Consider the following 22827-nt stretch of genomic DNA (forward strand, 5'->3'; position numbering starts at 1 on the left):
AGAATCGTTCGTTTAACTGACATTACGCAAATTCTTCGTCGAATTTCGAATAGTATTCTTGCTAGCATTTCATATTCTTGTTTCTATCATAATGCCACGTTGATAGAATCCAATTTCGAAAATATCGGACGAGATTTCAACTTTTCATTCATTAAAGACGACCGGTTACGCAAGAATCGACTTAAAACGAAAAGATATGAACAACATTGTATCCCTTTCAACAAACAATATTTCTGATGTTATTGAGTCCGCCCTGTTCTAATGCATTTTATTTTGGTAGAAAAGTGACATAACTTCTGTTGGTTCTTACCTATCTGAATCCAAAATAACAAATTTTTCTGACATTAATGTAATAAGACTTCGGAGGTCTGGAGTCTGAAAGATATAGATTTGACTGCTATAATTTAGTAGATACTTCTTGAGGCATAACCAGTAATATAAGTAAGACTCGAATATCTTATTGGTGAATGTGATTGTATATAAATTTTTCTCGAACTATCCATGAAGGCATTAAAGGATTAGGAAAGGGAAATGGAAAGGAAGGAATTTAAATAAAAGTATTTGGAACAGGAATGCAATATTCTTATTGGTAGTCGGTTGCGTCTGAGTTACATCTGGATTCCACCCTTTCAATTAGTAACATTTTCAAAACTGTGGCATAACTTTTGACGGAGTTATTTCAGCTCATACCTATCTGAGTTCAGAATCGTACTTTACTTCAACAATATGCCAATTCTCTGCAGCAATTCGAATAGTGTTCTCACTAATATGTTATATTCTTGTTACTCTTATTAAGCCTCGTCGATAGAATCCAGTATCGAAACAAAATTTCAACTTTTCATGTATAGACAAATGCTGACAAAAAAGCAAGAATCGACGTAAACCGTAACGAAACAATATCAAAAACTTCGGTTCTGTTTCAACCAAAATTTATTACTTATGTAGTTGAAACCGCCATTTCGATTGATAACATTTTCAGAACTATAACACAACTTATATCGTAGTTATTTCGCTTCTGATCTATCTGAGTGATAGGATGAGAAGAGAAAACAGAGAGGCAGATAAAGAGAGAGAATGAGAGAGATAGAGAGTGTCAGAGAGAAAGGATAAGAGGGGGTAATTATTTTTGATTTTCAATTTCATTTATTTTTAGTAATTTTATCTATTAATTTTCTCAATATATAATTCCGTGTAAAGAAGAGAAAGAGAGAGAGAGAGAGAGAGAGAGAGAGAGAGAGAGAAATAGTGATAGAAAAAGTGGGAGGCTAATAATTTGTACTTTTTGATTTTATTTTTTTTAGGGATATTACTTATTAATTTTCTCAATAAATAATTTCGCTATAATAGAGAAAAGGTGAGAAAGGAAGACAGAGAGATAAAGATGAAAAGAAAGAGGCAAAGGGAGAGATAAAGATGTAGAGAGAATAAGAAAGAAAGAGAAAGAGAGAGAAAGAGAGAGAGATAAAGAAAGTGAGTAAGAGAGAAAAGAGAGAGACAGAAACGAAGACAGAGAAATTGATAGGAGGAGAAAAATAATTTTAGCTTTTCTTTTCATAGATTTTTAAAGATTTTATCTATTAATTTTCTCAATAAATAAATCCATATAGAGAGGAGAAACAGAGAGAGAGAGACAAAGAAAAAGAGGTGAAAAAATAATTTGTGCTTTTGTATTTTATTCATTTTTAAGGATTTTAAATATTAATTTTCTCAATGAATAATTTCGTGCATAGAAGAGAGGTGAAAGAGAAAGTAACAGATATATATATATATATACATAAAGAGAGAGAGTGAAGGTTATTGAATGATTGATTAGACTTTATTTAGCTTTCTCAACTATTACATTACAAATTAATATAAATATATTATTCTAGCATTCTTTTAGATTTTCGCATTACTTAATTTCAGCTGGTAAGATATATATTATTATTCCATCATAAAATAGTTCTTTTGCGCAATCTCATACGAAATTACATAGTCGTGTGTGTCTTCCATTTTCATTACCTACTATTTCTAACCTATTATTTAATTACCTAGTTAATAAATTCCTCTTCATCGTAAAAATAAATATACACACATTATAGCATAGTCTCTGTCTTATGGACAGAATTAACTGCAACGCTTGCAATATATATTCCGCTTTGTATTTCATTATAACACAACTCTCATTGCCCAATATTGCGCTATTTGCAACTTATCCAGTTGTCTCTCCCATATCCATAATAATGTTGCACAATATTCAAAATGCAGCGTTATAATGGATTTGTATCTAGTATATCTTGCATATGTTATTAGATAATTGCCTATTTTATTTGGAATTTTAATTTTTTTACCTATTCTAATTTTTGGAATATATAATCATAATGTTTCTTAAATCTCTGGTTATCATCTACAATTACTCCTAAATATTTTATTTTCTTTACGTTCTATCTCGATTCCATATAAGGATTTCAAAACAGTGTTTCCTTTCTCTTTTCTTATACTTCTATCCTGTATTTTGTCATTTCTGAATTCATTTTTAATTTATTCATATTCATCCATTCTTCTACTATATTAAACGCCTTATTCATTTCTAACTCTAACTACATCCTTCTGGGCATATTGTAATTATATCATTCATATATAAAATAAATAATAAGGGTCCTAATACAGATCTTTGCGGCACTCCGTATTCAATATTAATTAATTCAGATCATTTATCATCGAAAAGAATCTACTAGGTTTTATTATTTTTATATGATTTAAACCATTCTAGGAATATCCTTCTAATTCCTTCTAAAACCTCCTGTCTATATCGATTTAATTTTTCTGTTAACCTTTTTCAGTCTACTATTTCAAATGCTCGCTTAATATCTATGAAAGTAACTGGTACCATTTATCCCTTGCTAATTACTAATTTCCATTCGTCAACAACTGTCTGTATTGCCATTTCACAGGAATATTGCTTTCTAAAATTTGATTAGTTCCAAATACTCTTCAACTTGCTTTTTTATGACTAATTCCACCACTATCTCATAAATTGGTAGTATATTAATCGGCCTATGTTTTTCTTTCAACTTGCTTTTTTCTTTTGCTATTTTTAGAACCAGTACTATCGTTGATGTTTTCCAATTCTCTCGATAGCAATTCTCTCGATTTCAATTCTTTCTTAAACGAGTTATTTATTATTTCCACAAACTTCTCTTTATTGTATAAAACATCAACTTTAATATACCAATCGTTATTACCTCTTCAGTTTCTTTTTCCGCAATTTCATAACAATTTTCTTCTAAATCTTTTATATTAATCATTATAATGTTCTTTATATTAACCTTTTTTTTTATTAATATACATAATTTTTTACCCATTCACTTTGTCTTGTCATTATCTTCAGATTTATCTATGTTATTAATACTTTTTATGTAATATACATTAAATTTATCAAATAAATTATATCCATTATTACCTAAAAACTCAAAATTTATTCTATCTAGATTTTCCTTGATTCTCCTCTAATAATTTCTTTCGGAGTTGCCCATATTTTGGTAAGATTTTCTCTATTATTATCTATCATTTTTTCATTGTATGTTTTTTTTATTTTTTTTTTTATTAACAGAACCACTGTATTTTTCCGAGTTTTAAATTATAGACAATTCTATTTCACATACTCGTATATTGCCTTCTTATACGCTTCATCTCTTTTATTTGTCACCATTCTTATATCCTCTGAAAATCATTTCCCTTCCCATACCTTTAAGATTTATAACTTTTTCTTCGATGCTATGGTATTCAATGCTTCCATTATATATCCACAAATTTTGTAGCTTCTCTATTTATTTCAATATTCTGGCCTTATTTTCTACTAATCTAAAAAATTTATTTTCACTAAATTTTCTATAATCTCTAACAATGAATCCTTTACATCTATTTCCAACTTTGATCGTGTATCAGATTTTAGCCACGCATGTCTGTTACTTTATGCTTATGAACTACTTATACTTGTACATTATTATTAGCAAATAATAGATCTATAATTGTTTGTTTGTCTTTTGTAAATCTTGTCGACTTATTGATATATTTGTTTCATACCTAGAGAATATTCATTTCATACTTATGTATAACATTGATTTTTGTAATTTCTTTGCATAGAACAAATCTACCATAAACTCTATATTAAAGTCTTTGAATATCATACATTCTCCTTTTATAGTTAGAGCCTTTGCTACATCCTCTAAAAAAGTCACAAAATCACCATGTAATGCTCTCGATGAATGATATACTACCATTATCGTGTCTTTACATAACTTTTCTTTTAGTTCTATCGCAACACACCAACTATTCGACATCATTTTTTTTGTCATTACTATTTTATACTTAACATCATGTCTTATATATAAAATTGTTCCCCTACATTTCTTTTTTTCGAGTCGCATTTGATTATACTATAATCCGACACATTCACCCTTGATGCTTAAAGAACTAAGTAAATCATAATTAGATTGTATGTACATATCATATATCATATAATATTAAAAGATATTATTTAAGGTCTCCAAATTTGAAAGACACTATTGCTATGTCGGAACTTCATCTAAGAAATGCATTAAAACGAAAGGATTATTTAATGAACACTTAGGCTTCGAAGACGGTATCGGCAATGTTAGAAACTAGTCGACGAACTTATCCAAAAAATTTTCTTTCTTGTGGATATTGAAGGATCTTATTTTGGGTTAATTGTCTTGGCTATTATTTATCTTCTGAGAACGTGGAAGATGTTACCTGTCATCTGTTAGATGCTGGCCGACGTTTATTTCATTCTTAGTAATTTTCATAAATCATTTTTCTTTCTTTTTCAGTTTTATTTTCTTTTAAGGTAGAACATCTATTAAAAGAGAATATTTAAAGAGAGTAAATTTGTTGTATTTCCGTTCAGATTAACAGCTAAAGCATAGTTAAATTGGGGTGCGTCTAGGTTGCGTCTGTATTGTCTGCTAAAATGATAAATAAAAAATACAATCAACAATATTTTCGTTAGGAGGGTTGGTAATACTGAGTTGTTACTTATTATCAAAGAGGAATGGAAAAATAATATCATAAATGCAACTGCTAAATATGCTTGAATGGACAAATTAAACAGACAACAATTACCTCCCATCTTCTACAAATGATCGCTGGTAATAACTATTTGTTTAAATTCTGACCTAATTCAGTTTAAGATTATTATCACAAGATTATTATTAATTGTATTGTACATAACATTCATTCTCTATAATTATTTATTACAATGAATATTAAATAGATACGACGCCTGTTTGTAACATTTCATACTCCGTCGGTAATTAATTATCGAGTACAAAGGGTAGTCTATTAACAGATGCGAAATATTTGATAATTGTATTTGAATTTAATTTGATTGAAGATGTATGTTAGTTATTTGGGACGCGTTTATGTGGTGTGATATTAACTGGACGACCAGAAGCAGGAAAAAAATCAGCTGCCAGATTGATTACAACTTTCTCATCTTTTCTATTCATTAATTCAGAACCTGGACGAGCTAAAACTTCGATGAAAAGTACTATTCAAACGGCTGATATCGATGGTGGACCAACGATAGTCTTATTCCAAGAACTTTACATGACAGAGAAAGAAATGTCTATCTTGGTCAGTGCTATTGTCGCGAAATGTAAACTTCCGGGACTTTTTTCAATCGTCAAATTGGATGGTATGATAGCATCATTCATAGATTTGTCAAAGAGAGATTTTCCTGGCACTTTGGAAGAATATTTTTATTATCGTAAGTAGTCCATTAAAATGTCTTAAACTTTTTAACGGAACATAAAAAAAAAAATAAAGAAAGGAAAAAACAAGATTTGATCACATCTGAGATATCCGCAATTATCTTTGTATAGTCATAATTTTAAACAATGGAGACATAAAATCAACATTATTATCATATTCTAAATTATTCAGATATTGTGCAATTATTGGTCCAAGTATTGGGAGCTCCATTGACTGAGTTAGCAATTGAATATAATTCAAATGAATCAGAAACTTCTGAAATATCATCTACGGACACACAAATTATGATTAAAGCTCATCTTCAAACTCTTAAGCAGCAGCACATTCTAAACAGTTTCTTAGCGCTACCTTGTACATTCCAACATTTTTGTGAAAGTGAACAAGTTGAAAGTATACTTAATAATCTCGGCGCTGATATAAGTAAATTGAGAGAAGCCGGCAAATATGTCGCTAAATTGGAGGGCGAAGCTTCTCAACAAAGACAAGATTTTGAAGTGTTAATCTTTATTTCCTTTTGGTCTCTTTTTTCTTTTTTTTTTCTTCGTCCATTTATCTCTTCAAAAACAAATTACATTTCCTCGAAAATTACGAGGATGATAATATAAGAATATACAATTCTAATTCATTAGATTAAAAAAGGAAGAGCTAATTCGGCTTTAGAAAAGATTACTGCAACACTGAGAGGTACTACAGAGCGATATGGCGAGATGACTAATTTAAAAGCTGAGACCGAACGAGAAAACCCTGAGATGGCATGAAGAAAGATAACATTATTCGATCTTTTCGTGTATCCTTACAATATAAAGAAAATTTGACGATAAAAATTATATTTTTAAAAAAGGTTGATATAGAAGAGGAATTGAGCAAGGTCGAGCCATTGATTAAACAAGCGTCACACGCTGTTGCTGGTATCAGTTCCAATGCTCTTGCCGAAGTTAGATCATTAAGAGCATCAGAGGTATTTGTAAGAGACGTCTTTAAGACTTATGGGTATCAAACATATATCTTGGAACAGTATGAAGACTTTTTTGGCAAAACGTGTGATCAAAGATGAAGTTAGATAAAAAGTTTTATATTAAAAAAAAGTTGTCTGATAAATAATTCATTTTTTTCTAATCAAAGACTCTGGAACGCAAGCAAAAATACTTCGGTAAGTTTAGAAACGGTTGCGAAATTGGTCAAGGAAAGTTTCGACAGTTTTGAAGAGAAAACTGCTAGGAGAGCATTGATAGCAGCAGCACCATTGGCAAGCTGAGTACTTGCTAATTTACAAAACAGACAAATTCTTCAAAATGTTGCATGATTGGAACGTGAACAATGTTTATTGGCCTAGTATAATCTCCTCTAATAATTAAATTTCTATTTCAAAATTCAATTTTATTATAAGTATATTATATCATAAAAGTAAAAAAAAGAAAAAAATATGAATTGCTTATAAACTATTATGAGCTGCCGAGCTACAGCTTGGAAGATTGGCGGCTAGTCTGAATACCGTGAAAAGTCGTGTTGCACATCTTCAAGAATAGGCTAAACATTCGCGCAGTGCCGCGACTTTGCAATTGAAGACGGAAAAAACCGAGGCTACTTTGACTACGGCCAGAGCACTTTTGTCGAAACTTGACAAGAAACAAGGTGATTGGCAGGGACAGTACGAGGAATTGACCAAACGTAAAGCAAGATCGAACGCCGAAATTGCCAATGCCGCATCCTTTTTGATCTATCAAGTAAGTCAATTCTTTGTCGATCTAATGTCCTATATATATGTATATACATATATATATATATTTATTTATATATACAATTATATAAAAAGCAGGAAAAATTAGAACAACTTAACAAAATTAAAATATATTTCCTTTTAGAATCCGGAAAGAGGCGACAAATAGAAAAGGTCGGCCGTTGAGTTATTGATCAGCGAACGAAAAAAATTACTTTGATGAACTCAAGGACTCTCAGCGGACACAGAAAATCTCGTTAATGCTGTATGGATTCCTTTCGAACCTATCTTTCTCGATCCATCGGGAGATGCAGTCGTTTGATTAAAATCTGGGATTGAAATTGAAGATAACAAATGCTGAGGATCCTAAGTTATTTACCGCTTTGGAATTAGCTGTAAGATTTAGGAAGCCCTTGTTGGTCGAGGAAATAGTTGAATTTCCTTCTATTCTGTTGCCACTTTTACGTAAACGACCTTTGAGACTCGGCAAACGTATTTTGCTAGCTCAACAAGACTTCAAATTCTTCTTAGCTACAAAAAGAAATCGATTGGATAATATATCGCAGAAACCTGACACTTCTCTGTTCAAAATTGCTCTTGGCGTTGGAATGAGAAGCTTGACCGAGAAACTCGTTGATAAGATCAGTTTTATAAAAAATATAATAATATAATAATAATAATAATTTGATTCTTTCAATGATAATTTAGACAATTTATTTTTCTTTCTATTATTCTTTTTTTATTATTTTACAAAACATTATTTAGATAATCCAGTTTCTATCTCTCTCTCTCTTTTTTGATATTACCAAGAGTATAAGAATTTTCTTTAACTTTAAACTTATGATACTCGATCTGTTTTATTTTTTTGTTTTATATTTCTCAGGTTTTGTTAAAAATAACTCTAGGAATCGACTAAAGGAAAAGAGAAGCTTTAGAAAGAAAAGAAAAATTTTCTGGCGAACGGGATGCTACTGAGTAGATTTATGAGAGCAATTGGTTAGAATTAGAGAGCAAAATCTTTTGCAAAAACCTCTAAACGACCATAATGGCGGCGGTGGTAGTAGTGGTGCCGCTGGGGTGGCCTTTTAATTTTGTTAGAAAATACTCAGACAAAGACCAAGGAGATTTTAATGGCTCTTGAAGAGAGCTGACATAGCCTCGAGGATATTTCTAAGTAGACTTAAAGCTCTCTTTAAAATTTTCTAAATATATTGCAAAATTTCATTGATTTCGTTTTAATATAATATGTACTTATATAGATATTATAATAAAAAGAACATTTTTTTTTTTAATTAATGCTTCAAAATGTTATATATATATATATATATATATATATATATATATATATATGTGTGTGTATATATTTATTTATTTAGAAACCTCAAAATAATTTCAAATTTTGCACTTTGGACTGCGCTACACAATCCAGACATTCGGAACAGCTGTCATTTACGACAGAATCAATAATTTTCACTCGAAAAAAAATACTGTATATTTTCTGAAACCTTGGAAATAATAATCAGTAGGTTTTAAAACGCATTTCCAATTCTATCATTATAAAGAAAAAATAATTCATTAATCAATTAATGTGCAAATTATTTTAATTGAACTCAAAATTGATCTGGATTGCGTCCTACACCCCACAGACATAACTAGGTTTAAAATTAATTCATAGTAAAAAAGTAATTTCAAAGAATACAATTGAAGAAGATTTATAGGAAACGTTAGACGATTGATGAAATTTGAAGCATCATTAAACCCTATATACCCACAATAAATTAAAAGATATTCCAATGAAGTGTTTCTTCTCTGAAATTGAATTTACTCAAGATTTATTAAATCGCATAAGACTGGATATTGATTTGATTGGAATTGAGAATACAAAGGTTATTATGTTTATGATTAATCTTTCAAAATCCAAGTTACGTTATCGATCATATCACATTAATAATAATAATCATTCCGTCCTGTTATCGTTAGATATCAAACATTGGATGGAATGATTGAGTATCTGGACCAAAAAATGCCGTAACATTTATTAATGAATTATTGGCAAGATATCAAATATTGGAATCTTCGTGCAGTGTCATAAATAGTTTTCCATTTCGTGTTGATTACTTTAGTCTTAGTAGGCCCAGTGCATTTTTAATAGCTTTGGAACAACACACCGAACGTGAGATTAATCACCTACTTGAGAATCTTCGACTTTGAGCCAATTGGATCGATGATCGTAACAACAATGGAAGGTATCAGTCATTATTGAGAGACTTCTTATCTCAGATATATCAAAAAAAGAAAGAACAATGAAGCCATACATTATTTCCAATGGTCCGTATTTATACTTTTTGCACTTAGATGCAATATTTCTTAATTTTTTTTCTTTTTTTTTTATTGAAAATAATAATCAAGTAACGATAAATTCATTCCTGATTATTTCTACCAAAATCATTCTATTTGAACAATTGATTCTATACGAGCCGATTAAAAACAAAAATGAATTGAAACTTATTGATTAATCTGTACTGATAAAGTACTGTTAAAAGACGATAGTCTAATCGACGCAGATGCAAACGACGCAACTATCGTGGCCACGCCAATTTGTCAAATCGCATTTCTATTAGAACGATATTCGTTCGATAGAGATAATGAAAGGAAGACATTGCATTCCTATTACGAAAAAAAAAAAGATAAGGTTTGCCTTGGCGTGCCAGTTTACAGTGACTCTCAACGAATATCATTCGTTTCTTCACTTCCAGTCGGTTGCCCTGTTGTCCTCGAGAAAATCAAAATGTTTGTTTATGCCTTAGTGTCCCTCTTTATTTAAAAATTATTTAATTACTAATTAGGTAGATTAATTGGATGGATACAATTATTGATATATCAGATTCTAGATATATCGATAGTTATTAATTAATCGGTTATGAACGGAAGAAAGATTTATGTGTCCTAAATCTGACCTATATTACTCAGTAATTATCAATAGTGATATTCATTAATTGATTAATTGATTAAGTTCATAGAAAAAAAAGAAAAGATGATCATAATTAACAGGCTAATTAATCAATATTAAACATAAGGATATATATATATAAGTTATATACGTACGCAAACATGTTTAACACATATAGGTACGTACGAAATATTAGTACGTAGAAATGTTTGTATTTATCACGAAAATGGAAAGAGAAATAAAATAGGAGATAGTGTCTCGTTATAAATATTAGATCATTTAAATGTTTATGAATTTGGATGACATTATTATTATTATTTTCTTTTTTCAAATCAATGTCAAACGTATCGATATTTTATTAGATTTATTATTCGTTAAATATTATTTATATTGATGTTATATTAAAATTTTATTTGATTTTATTTTATTTATATATTTATTTATTTTACTTTTTGTTTTTCTGTCTTTCTCTTTTTATTAAGTTGGCAGTACGCCAACAAAAATTAAAATCGATTAAAAGAAGACATTTGAAAGACAATAAATATTATTATTATGTAAGATTTTTATCTAATCAAAATAAAAAGGAGAAAGAGAGAGAGAGAGAGAGAAAGAAAGAGAGAGAATTTGTTTATTAGGCTTTTTAGATACATACACGTGCTCCTTGTGTATTTGTGTGCGTGTGCGTATTCTTTCTTTCTTTGTAATTTTTTTTTTTATGATAGAATTAGAAGAATATACATATAATATATACTTCAAGGTCCCTTCTAATTTTTGTCGATTCTATGATCAGTTGTTTCTTAATTATTTCTTTTTATTTTTTTGTTTTCTTTAACTTACAAAGATCTAAGCGGTCTAGAGAATTGATTTTTCCATGTTAGAATCCATGTTAGACTTCGGCGACCTGGTGAGGAAGAAAGTAGAAGATGATCTCCTTATTCCAGGTATTGATAACGGGAATGCGTGTAGGAAGCTAAAAGAAACGTTGGAAGTTGCAGTTCGAAATGGATTAATTATAAATTGGAAGAAATGCAAATTCCTTCAAGAAAAAATTGAATTTTTAGGACACGTAACATGAGATAGAAGTATTTGCCCATCTCCGATGAAAATAAACGCGGTACAGCAGTTTTCGGAACCAAAAAATAAAAAGCAAGAACAGAATTTTTTAAGTCTAACAGGTTATTATCGTAAACTCATTAAAAATTATGCTAAGATAGCAAAATCATTATCAGATTTGTTGAAGTCAGATAAGGTATTTATTTTTAATACAGCTGAAAGAAAGTAATTTTAGCAGTTAAAATATCTTTTATCTGAAGAATTAGTGCTTCGTATTTATGATCCCGAAACAATAACAGAATTGCATATAGATCCAAATATAGATGTATTTGGTGCCGTATTGTTCCAACAAAAGTTATTATCATCCAGTTTATTATATGAGTTTTAAAACATCGGAAGCCGAGAAAATATATCACTCATACGAATTAGAAATTTTAGCGATAATTAAAGCCGTTCAGAAGTTTCGAATTTAATTGTTAAGGGTTAGATTTAAATTAGTCACAAATTATCAAGCATTTCAAAAAACGCTTAAAAGGAAAGATTTAGCATCGAAAGTTGCAAAATGAGTATTGTCATTAAAAGAATTTGATTTTGAACTTAAACACCGCACGGAAAAAAGATTGAGGCACGTGGATGCGCTCAGTAGTTCTCCAGATATGTGTATCAAAGACGCACTGTTACAGAATATTAAGAAGAAACAGGAAGAGGAGGAAAGATTACGCGTTATACGTCACGTAATAGAAAAATAACCGTATGGAGATTATCTTTTAGAAAATAACATTTTAATGAAGCGTGTAAACGATAAAAAGATAATAGTTTTGCCTACGAACATCCAAGCTAATGTAATTAAAAAGATTCACAAGAATGGCCATTTTTCCGTATGTAAGATAGCCAAAAGAATCGAAAAGAAGTTTTATATACCAAACCTAAACGAAAAGATAGAAAAGATTGTTGCATACGATGTATATAAGCAGAACGTAAGCAAGGAAAAAAGAAAGTCAGTTAGAGCCGATACCAAGACAAACTAACGAAATTGCAGTAAACATTCGGTAACTCAACACGTATAATTACAGACACGTATAATTAGGAACAGCGTTTACATCGACAGATTTTAAAGAGTACTGTATGAAGGAATCGAACATATTTTAACTACTACCGATGTACCAAGAAGAAAGGAACAAATTGAAAGCATTCATCGTATTATTATTTCGGTATTAACAAAATTGTCGATAGATACACCGAACAAATGTTATAAACACGTAGATAAGGTTCAAAAAGTGACTAAAGCTGTTTACTACCTTTTGTTCAAAGCGTGTGTGACTTCAGCGACAGATATGGATAAAATACGAACTACAAATACAAACGGGGAATGCTGTCCCTACCATGCCTCTATCATATTGGTGTATAAGCTTGTGTTGTTGATTATTCCTCTCTCACGCATACATAACAATTGGTTTTTACATAACAATTTGTGAACTAGAGTAAGTAATTTAATAGACTGTGAATTCAAACTTTTCAGTCTCTCATAAGTATATCTTTCTCTGATGTTATCGTGCGTCTCGCAGTAATTCATGCTAAATACGACGTCGGTATGCACTTGTTTTATGATAAATGCATAGAAAATAATAAATATAATTGACATATATAAGAATTAGTATATAATTCGGTGACAAAAATAAGAATTTGTCTAATTTCTTCTTAAAAATAATTAATGAATACTTATATATTATATTTTTTAATACAAATTAAAATATGAGTTCATTTCCACACTACCTATGAAATAGACTCCCAGCGCTTTTTTCTATGTGGTTGCCCCTATAGGACTAGTTCACTCTATACTACAGCTATTAATACTACTAATAAAAATATGTTATTATTACTGTTACTGATGATGATAATAATAATAATAATAATAATAATAATAATAATAATAATAATAATAATAATGTAATATAATGTATTATAATATAATATAATATAATACAATGTAATAATAATAATAAAAGTGTACTTAACACTTTACCGACCGATAGCCTATTAATCGGCTTTTTGTTGCCGATGCTTACCGACCGATAGCCTATTAATCGGCTTTTTATCGCCAACGCCTACCAACCGATAGCCTATTAATCGCTTTTTCTCGGGGCTACCTAAAAATAGCCTATCACGGTTATTGAACTATATAAAACCATATGGCACCACATTTATCAAGATAATTATTATAACAGCGTCAAAATGGCTAAAATTCTACTGCGAAATAAAGTGCGAGTGTGCGGAACCATTCGAAAAAATAGAGGTCTCCTCCATCACTACAAACATTACAACTTTCAAGAGGTCAGCACGAATTCCGTAGGAATCGTCAAATTTTGTTAGAAGTATGGAATAATGGCAGAAGAAATGTAAATATGATATCTATTATACATTCTGCACAATTGAAGGAATCCACAAGCAGAAGTAAAAGATCACAAAAGAAAGAATACAAAAGCCTAATTCCATTATAGATTATAACAGATATATGAAGGGCGTAAATCGCGCGGACCAATATCTAGTATACTATTCCATTTTCAGAAAAACAAAAAATGAACTAAACTGGTGGTAATGTTTTTTATAAACTGTGCGCTTTTTAATTCATTTAAAGCATACACAGTTTTAAACGGAAAAACTATTACGTACAAGAATTTCCTGAACGTACAAGGTTGCACTTTCGTGGATAGAAGATAATGAAACTAATTGTATGAAATAAGATGACGATATATCCAATTCTGCACCCACAAGGAGAGCACCCAAATTAGATAATCCCGGAAGACTCTCGAATTTTGGAAAACATAAACTTATAAATATAGTAACTAGCAGTCGAAGTGTGAGACCCCGAAGACAATGTAGAGTTTGTGCTGTTCAAAAAAAAGAAGTAGAACATGTTTTGTTTACAAATTTTGCAATGTTCCATTACATAAAGGTAGCTGTTTTGAACGGTATCATACCTTGAAAAAATATTAATTATTTCTTATTTCAAGTATGTCAATATATGGATTATGGTATTATTACATAATTATTAAACTGAAAGCCATTGTAATAGATAAAATAAATATAATTTATCATTAATATCTTGAAAATAAAACATTTTATTAAATCTATTTATCCTATAATATATCCTATAATAACAGAAAGCGGACAATTCTATCTGAGCATACGAAACGCACAGCTACTCCCGTGCGATGATTTAGACCGAAAAACAGCTAGCGCCAGGAAAAATCTGCGGCTGAACGGTCGGTCGGACGTGCGTATGCTGTTGAACCGCTAATGGTCGGTAAAGTGTTAAATATTATTTATATACATCTAGATATTATATAATATATTTTATATTATAATAGTAAAGACAATTAACTACGACTGAACATGATCAAGAAATAATATGGAAACAAATGCATTACGATCATAAAGTGGGAAGACAAAGGAAAACAATAGCAAACGAAAACAAAAGAAACGTTTCATACTTTTTTTATATGTCGTTTGTATTAGATGAACTGTCATGTATCGAAATTATCAAGGACACGATTTGTTGAGAATTTGCGCGTCAACCACTACGTAAATTGATATATTTTTTCTTCTTTTGTTACCATAAATTACCGTGATCATATATGTCATGATGTATATAAGTATATTCTTCTGTTTCTTCTTATTACTTTCATATTACTATATTATTATATTACATATTATTATTATTATAGTAATAATAGTAATAATATGAAGTGAATTCCTACAGAGGAAAGCATAACAAAATAGCACTGGGAGAAAAATCTCGTAGATAATGTGGAAAGGAACTCGTGTTTTGATCTTTATTAAAAATAATATATAATATATATGTTCACTAATTATTAATTTTGAAAAAATAATCGATAAATATATATACTTTATATGCATTTGTCATCGAACAAAATTATACTGTTGCTGTGTCCTATCTAGCACAGATCACCGCGAAATTCACATCAACCATCACTGGAGGAAATAAATATAAGAGATTGGATAGTAATACTTTACTAAATTATCAAATAAGGAAAAAAGAGTAAATTAGTACATTATTTTTGTTTACATTGATACAATAAAAAAAATCACCGGAATTATTTAGTCTCACATCTACGATTTCTGAATTACGACTCCAAACACTTTCCAATGTATTACACATTGTTTATAGAATCTTTATTTTTTTAGTCTATAAAATCTAAAAGAAATTACAATTTTTTCAAAAATTTAACAATATTTGGATACGTATTTCCTTACTTTTGCTATAGAATCATCTGGCCAAACCTCATTAAATTGATCGAGTGAGTTGTTACCGTAGCTTCTTCCTGCAAGCATCGTGAAACCTATTTCTTTGCATTTGGAAAAGTTCAAAAAATCTGAGCATCAGCTATTTATGCACACAACCAAGCAGACTATCGCTACTACACGGACATAAACATACATCATTCAAGCGTAATATGAAAATCAGTAGTGAGGATATGAGCTTCATCTCTTTTGCCACAAATTTTAAGAGGCGCCACAGTACTAAACGTTTCCTTCGCGAAAAATATCGAAAACAGCATTTCATTCATTTCACTATCAGGAAGAACAGAAGTAATTATCGAGCAATTTTGATGAACAAGGTCTCATTTTAAAGACGAAGGTTTAATCTACGTTGCCTTTTCAGTGGACTTTTGAAAAAGCTTTTTATTTGTACATAAACAATGCTTGAAAAAATACCATTTTTTAATACGATTTTTTCAAAGAAAATGAAGGTTTTCAAAATTCCGCTTTAACAGCGCTGTAGATTAAACTTTTATCTTTAAAATGAGACTTTGTTCATTAAAATCGATCAAGAATTATGCCTGATCTTATTGATGCCGTAAACAATTAAAATACCAGAGATAATGAATAGCCTTAATAAGTATATTAATTTATATTAATAATTATTAATGATTTATTGTAAAAATAAGTAAATAAGATATAAATAATACCTAAATATCTTAAATACTATTTATATTAATATTTGTCAAAAATTGTATTTACTGTGAAAGTGATCAAAGCGCCCTTATTTTTTCTGTCATAGACTCTGCTTTCTGTGTTTCTTGGATTTCTTACTACAGTACTCATGATTATATGTAGCTTGTTTTCATGTTGACTTCAATTAGTGTAATAAATGCTTATTATATATCATATCGTATCTTATTTGTATCATTTACTGAATCTTCTAACAAGATTTTGAACCTAGAAACAATATAAGTAAATGATATACATTAATTTAAAACTAACCTCTAAACATGAATTTAACTGAGAATATCCAATATATCAAGAATCTAAACGAATCAAATCATGAATAATGGAATTTTAAAAATGGAAAAACTGATTTATGATGATCTGATGAAACTATAATTCAAAATGAAGAAACCAATTGGAATTAACAAGTAAGACAAATAAAAGTACTAGTATTGATGCTATTATCTATATCAAAGAACTAATTGAACATAATCAAGAGAAGCAGAATGTAAAGAGATATATGGAATTAATTAAAAAAAATACATGAATCAAAAAGACCTCTAAGAAAAGTTTTGTACAAATATTTGTATGATCCTAGAGAAGAACCTATTCAAAATATGATGTACAATATAAACAATTTTTTAATTAAAATAGAACAGTTTGAAGAAGCTGGTATTTTATTTTATTATTATTGTATTAATTTTACTACTTATTTTTAATAGTTGTTCTTATTAGTTAATATTAATTATAAAACACAAATTGTGTTTTGGTTAAAGATTTTAAACTTTTTATTTGGATATGAAAGACACTTGCTAGAGATTGATCTATATTTACTATTAAAAAAAAAGTAATCCAGGTAATCGTTTAGAAAATCGCTTCATTAAAATCTGGTAAAATTGAAAGAAGTATTATGTTGATTGATATAGCTTCAGCGTTATAAACAGATCAAATAAAGTTTAATATATATTCTATCAAATAAATAATTTTATGAATCTAATCTTATGTATAAAGAATATTATGTTTTTATAAATCTTTTTCTTTCTTTTCTCATAAAAAAAATGAGGTGTGGTAGGTGTTAAATAAAATATTCACATTAAAAAATAATTTCTCACCCTGTTTTAATTAAGTTTAAACTATATTGATATATGACAATAATTCCTATGTTTCAGAATTGCTCAACCGTTACATTGCTCTGATATATTGTTTATAGAAATCTGTTTACAGAAGTCTGCTTCAAAAATCTCTTACATTATTTAAACAAATAATAAGAAGTTGATCCAGAAATGTATATCTCTTTATAAATTGTTTCATTTTCCATTTATCTTTGCAAAATTTTTTATTTCTTGAAATGGAAATGAAAATAGCCTGTTACACTTTGATTTATGGAGAGATGCTCAGAAAAAAGGCTCAAATTGTACAACCCGTTTTTCTTTAGTGGAACAACAATTGGTAAGAAATATTAATTTTCCTTTGCTAATTTCTTTAATGAGAGACAAAGTAGGTTAAAAGTTTATTTAAAGATTGAATGAACAAAAATAACTATAACATCTTATTTTTGTTTTAATTGCTTTTAAATCTATATAAAATAGTTCCTACAATAAACAGTTATAAATTAAATTGTTGAAAATTATTACATTTGTCTCCAATCATTTCTTCCTATATGAATAACATACATTATAATTTATTATTTATAGATTATATAATTATAAATTATAAATAGTGATATACACGCAAAATTAGCGAAATAATCAAATAAGTTTATTAAATAAAATAATTTATAAGTCATAAAGAATGCTTGATTATTGCCCATATTCTTTATTGAGAATTAGATTGGAATTTTTTTCCTTTTCAAGATGAGTACATTTCTAGAAACCTAGAAAATGATCATACTGAACAAAATAATTTCCGATCATTTTAGAGTACTTTGGAATGAAAAAAACAGCTGATAGTGTTACCAACCAAAGGAACAGACGAAAGATCACGTTTAATAAACAACCAAATCATTGAGGTACAGATCGTAGAAATTAACGTCTGGGAAATACTTTTTCTGCGAAAATAAGGAAAACAAGAAGTAAGCATTTTATTAATGATTATGATTATTTAAAAAATCAATAGGTCCTATAGTGTATTTAAAATAATATTACATATAAATAGTTAACCATTTACTTAGTCAAATATTCTTTTTTAATTATATTTCAACATCAATTATTCTTTACTCTTTTAAGAAAGAAATAAATACGATGAAGAAATACTCCATAGTGCAACAAATTAGACTAAAGTTATGTATCATATATCTATTTGTTCATATAAATTCTGATGTATGTTGTTACTTTTAATTACGTTATAATAAGCCATCAGGATAACGTCATTTCTTAATATTCGTTCGAAGCTCCATGACATATATGAATCAGGTATTCATCAGTTAATTGAAGATCTTGTATCAATGCGTCATATCAAAAAATTCATGACATTAATGCATGCACAAATTAAAAAAGAGAAAGACTCAAGAAATTAGATCACATAAAGTGATACTGAATAATGTAACGGTTGTAAAAGTGAAGCTATGAAAGCAGCGTAAATATAATCAATTGTATGCATTAAATTAGTAGAAATTGTGGAGAAGATATATTCTGGAAAAAATACTTTACTACAAATGATACTTCAAGAGAATATTTGCTTCTTTAATCAGACAGAACGTAATCTTCGGTCATAGCATGGATAATTCTTATTGCAAGCAAACTATTTAGGCCTGCTAATTGAATGAGAATATTGTTTTGTTTTTTTATAATGATATAACGTTGGAAGAGAGATAGGTTTGAGCAGTAGCCAATGTGCTCTTATAAATCTCGCTAGAGCTGTCTATGCTGATGTGGATCTTTATCTATTGTTGAAAATTCTTCTTCTTGTTCATAAGTTTTAATTTTGCATTGCTAAAGACAAACCTCATCTAATGCTTTCCAATTCTCTCTGTTCTGTGCTAGATTTATTTAATTGCTGCCTGCTGTTAATTTAGTATCATCTTTCTATCTTTTGTGGAATCATTCAACATTTCTTCTTTTCTTCTATCATATCTATTTGAAATTTTAAGCATTGCATATACGGATATCTGAAAAATAAAACTAAAATTTTAGTGACGCATTAGTTGCAGTTTCTATAGTGTATAGGTCAAATGATCGCATGGCTTAGTTTAGAGCGGTGTACGGAAATCTGAATTTTAATAGTCTCCAAGCTTCCAGTTTTGACTTTATCAAATTTATAATAGAGAAAATGGAACTCGAAAAGAATGAAGAATTCACGTATGGAGGGGAAATCGAAGATTTGAAAGGCATGGTAATTAAAAATATAAATGGATCATCTACGAAAACATTGGCACTTGTTGATGTGATAAAGGTCATAGGTCTATTAAGCCTTACATCTTTTATTTCAAGACGAGTAGGAGTGTTTTATTGCTATTGATATTATACTCTCAGTTTTTTTACGAATAGCAATCAGTAATGCCAACATCGAGGAAACATAAATTTGACCTCTATTTGCATGGAAAAGATCGTTGGATTACATGAAAATAATTTATGTTTGTAGCGGGCTAACAGCTTTAAAACAACGGTTTTTATAAATGTTTTCTTACTATAGAGTTTGATTACACGCTTCCAGAAAACTGCATGCCAGCATATTTCATAGAATTATATGCTTAGTCGTATCTCAGACAGGTAAATTTATTGAATATTCTTTTTCAACGTCAATAAATTTTTAGCCTTTTAAATTTTCCAAAAATACTGGTGTCCTTGATACAGTATGTCTTATTTTATAATTCTTAGTATTGGACTGATAACGATAATAATAGGAAGTATAAACTCATTGGCTTCTTCTAGATTTTTATATTAATTATAAAGTTAAACAATTGAAAGAAATAAGTAGATTAGTGTAATGCTAATGTTTAAGTTTTCTCATTAATTGATTATCTTCTTATTTCCAAAAGCTTATTCACCCGTATCATATTAACGCAGCGCTTCAAAATTTACCAACAATTAGAGCATTAAACATTAAAAAAGTTTTCATCAACGAATTCGAAAACTTTCAAGAGATCTGCTTGCTCCATTTTCATCTGTGTTTCATGTGCTTTCAACATTTACATCAAATTAGTCTCTTTGGTTTATAACTCGATCATAATCGTATTCCTTCTCTTGAAGAACACAGTAATCAATGATGTTGGATTATTGATCACGTAAATGATTATACTTGTGAATATGATACGGAAAGATGTGAAACAGACAATCAAAGTAATATATCTGTTTTCAACCTCGATCAAAGGAATTCTTGAGTATAATCATTTACAGGAAAAACTAATGTTGAATAGTGATCTAAAATACAAAACAGTAAAATATTGGCCAAAGTACAGCCTTGTGAAATTTAAAAGCATGAGGAAAAAGTACAAAAATATTTTAAAGGTTAGTTTAAACTGATTTTAAATTGAAATTAGGACTATTTATTACCCTTGATTTTATAATGATTTATACCATCCATAAGCACAGGCACAATTCTTGTCCAATTTTAATGAACAAGGTCTCATTTTAAAAACGAAGATTTAATCTATCGCGTATTGTTTTCGAATTTTTGAAAAATGTTTTTATTCGTGCATGAACTATTCTCGGAAAATACAAATAAAAATAAAAATTTTTTAACAAGATTTAAAAAAAAAAAATAAAGCTTTTTCAAAAATTCGGAAACAATACGAAAGAGATTTTTTTTATGTGGCTTCGTGTATCTGTGTACGTGTGCGTTTTTTTTCTTCATAACTGTTTTTTTATAATAGAATTAGAAAAATAAAAATATAGTATATACTTCAAAGCCCTTCTAATTTTTGTCGATCTTATTATCAGTTATTTCTTAGTTATTTCTTTTTTTTTCTTTAACTGACTAAAATCTAAACGTTCTATATTCTTTAAGGATTGAAAAATCGAGTATCATTTTTTTACTGCGATTTATGTATGTATGTATATACATATATGTACATATATGTGTATGTGTGTATATATATATATTTAAATACGCACAAAATGTTTGCATTCATATTTATTAATAATCGCTGTTTAATCTTCTAAGTTCGTCATTTATAAAGATACGCGTTAATGATTGAACGTCGAACTTGCGAAAAGAGATTAGAAAAGACACACATAATCTCTCTCTCTTTCTCTCCCTCTCCCTCGCTCTTTCTCTCTTCTCTCAGAATAATAGAGGTTTAAAAATAAGTAAATAGTTGAATAGTGGCGATAGATCGTTTTATAAAAGCTAATTAGTATTCGTACGTTGATTCTCAAGGGTTTGTCTAGTTCCTACCCTTCAAATATCAATGCAATACTCATGGGTAAACACGGTCTTCAGGACAAAGGACGACGCATGAGATTGGTCAAACATTTCGAACGGACTATGTACACAATACCAATAAGAATATTGCTTTTCTATTCCAGGTACTTTTTACTTAAATTTCTCTCTTTCCATTTCCCTTTCCTAATACATTAATATTTTCGTTGATAGTTCGAAAAAAATCTAGTCAGTCGCATTCAAGCATTCAGACTCATCAGTAAGACAACCGAGTCTTAACAATATCACTGACTATGCCTCAAATAGAAGTATTCAGCACAATCTAAATCGTTATTACACAATAACACATCACAATTGTATCATACTTCAATAAATATACTTTATTGAAGTGATAACTTAAATTCACGTTATATTCATTAATGTGTATCTACCTCACAAACTTCACGGGATTCTTCAAAAAAATTCGCCTTTTTTCATTAATTTACGGAAACATGGCGAGCAATATTTTACTGATGGCCTTCATTGGTATACTAGACTTGTTCCGCCGCCCTTATTCTTCGCAACCAGTGGGTCTATAATTCTGATGATTAGGAAGAAACGGATGAAGATTCTCCGTGCAAATCGACTATCATCGCTATTGCGGTTTGAGACCCATATCTGAAAACTCTCTCGTAGTTGTGCCCCTCATACAAAAAAAAAAAAATATATATATATATATATAAAGTATAATGAAATATAAAGTATAATGAAATATAAAGTATAATAAAATATATATATAAAATAACTTTATTGTGTGTGTGTGTCAATACCATTAAAAATCAATGAAACAATAACAATATAACAACTCTGAAAAATGCAATAAATATTAATTATCCATTTTATAGTACTTTATCTAAGAAACAAAAAATCTATCCACTTAAAAATCTATCAATGAACATTTCAGCAACAAATAACGAAAAATTGTTAAGGAACGTGCCTCTCCAAAACTCATTTAACCTACTGT

General features: G+C 29.1%; 1 long non-coding RNA gene across 3 annotated transcripts; it reads left to right on the forward strand.

Moving 5' to 3' along the window:
• The first annotated feature begins 16049 nt into the window (after window positions 1-16049).
• LOC124423454 lies at window positions 16050-22608 on the forward strand. Of its 3 annotated transcripts, none has more exons than XR_006942091.1 (5): window positions 16050-16933; window positions 17675-17954; window positions 18424-18576; window positions 18731-21970; window positions 22038-22608. It is a non-coding gene; the product is annotated as an uncharacterized LOC124423454 (long non-coding RNA). The 3 variants fall into 3 exon arrangements; XR_006942089.1 differs by having other exon boundaries at window positions 22359-22608; XR_006942090.1 differs by lacking the exon at window positions 22038-22608 and having other exon boundaries at window positions 18731-20950; window positions 21822-21966.
• The last annotated feature ends 219 nt before the right edge of the window (window positions 22609-22827 follow it).

The sequence above is a fragment of the Vespa crabro genome, chromosome 4, assembly GCF_910589235.1.
Source record: "Vespa crabro chromosome 4, iyVesCrab1.2, whole genome shotgun sequence".
Classification (NCBI taxonomy): Eukaryota; Metazoa; Arthropoda; class Insecta; order Hymenoptera; family Vespidae; genus Vespa; species Vespa crabro.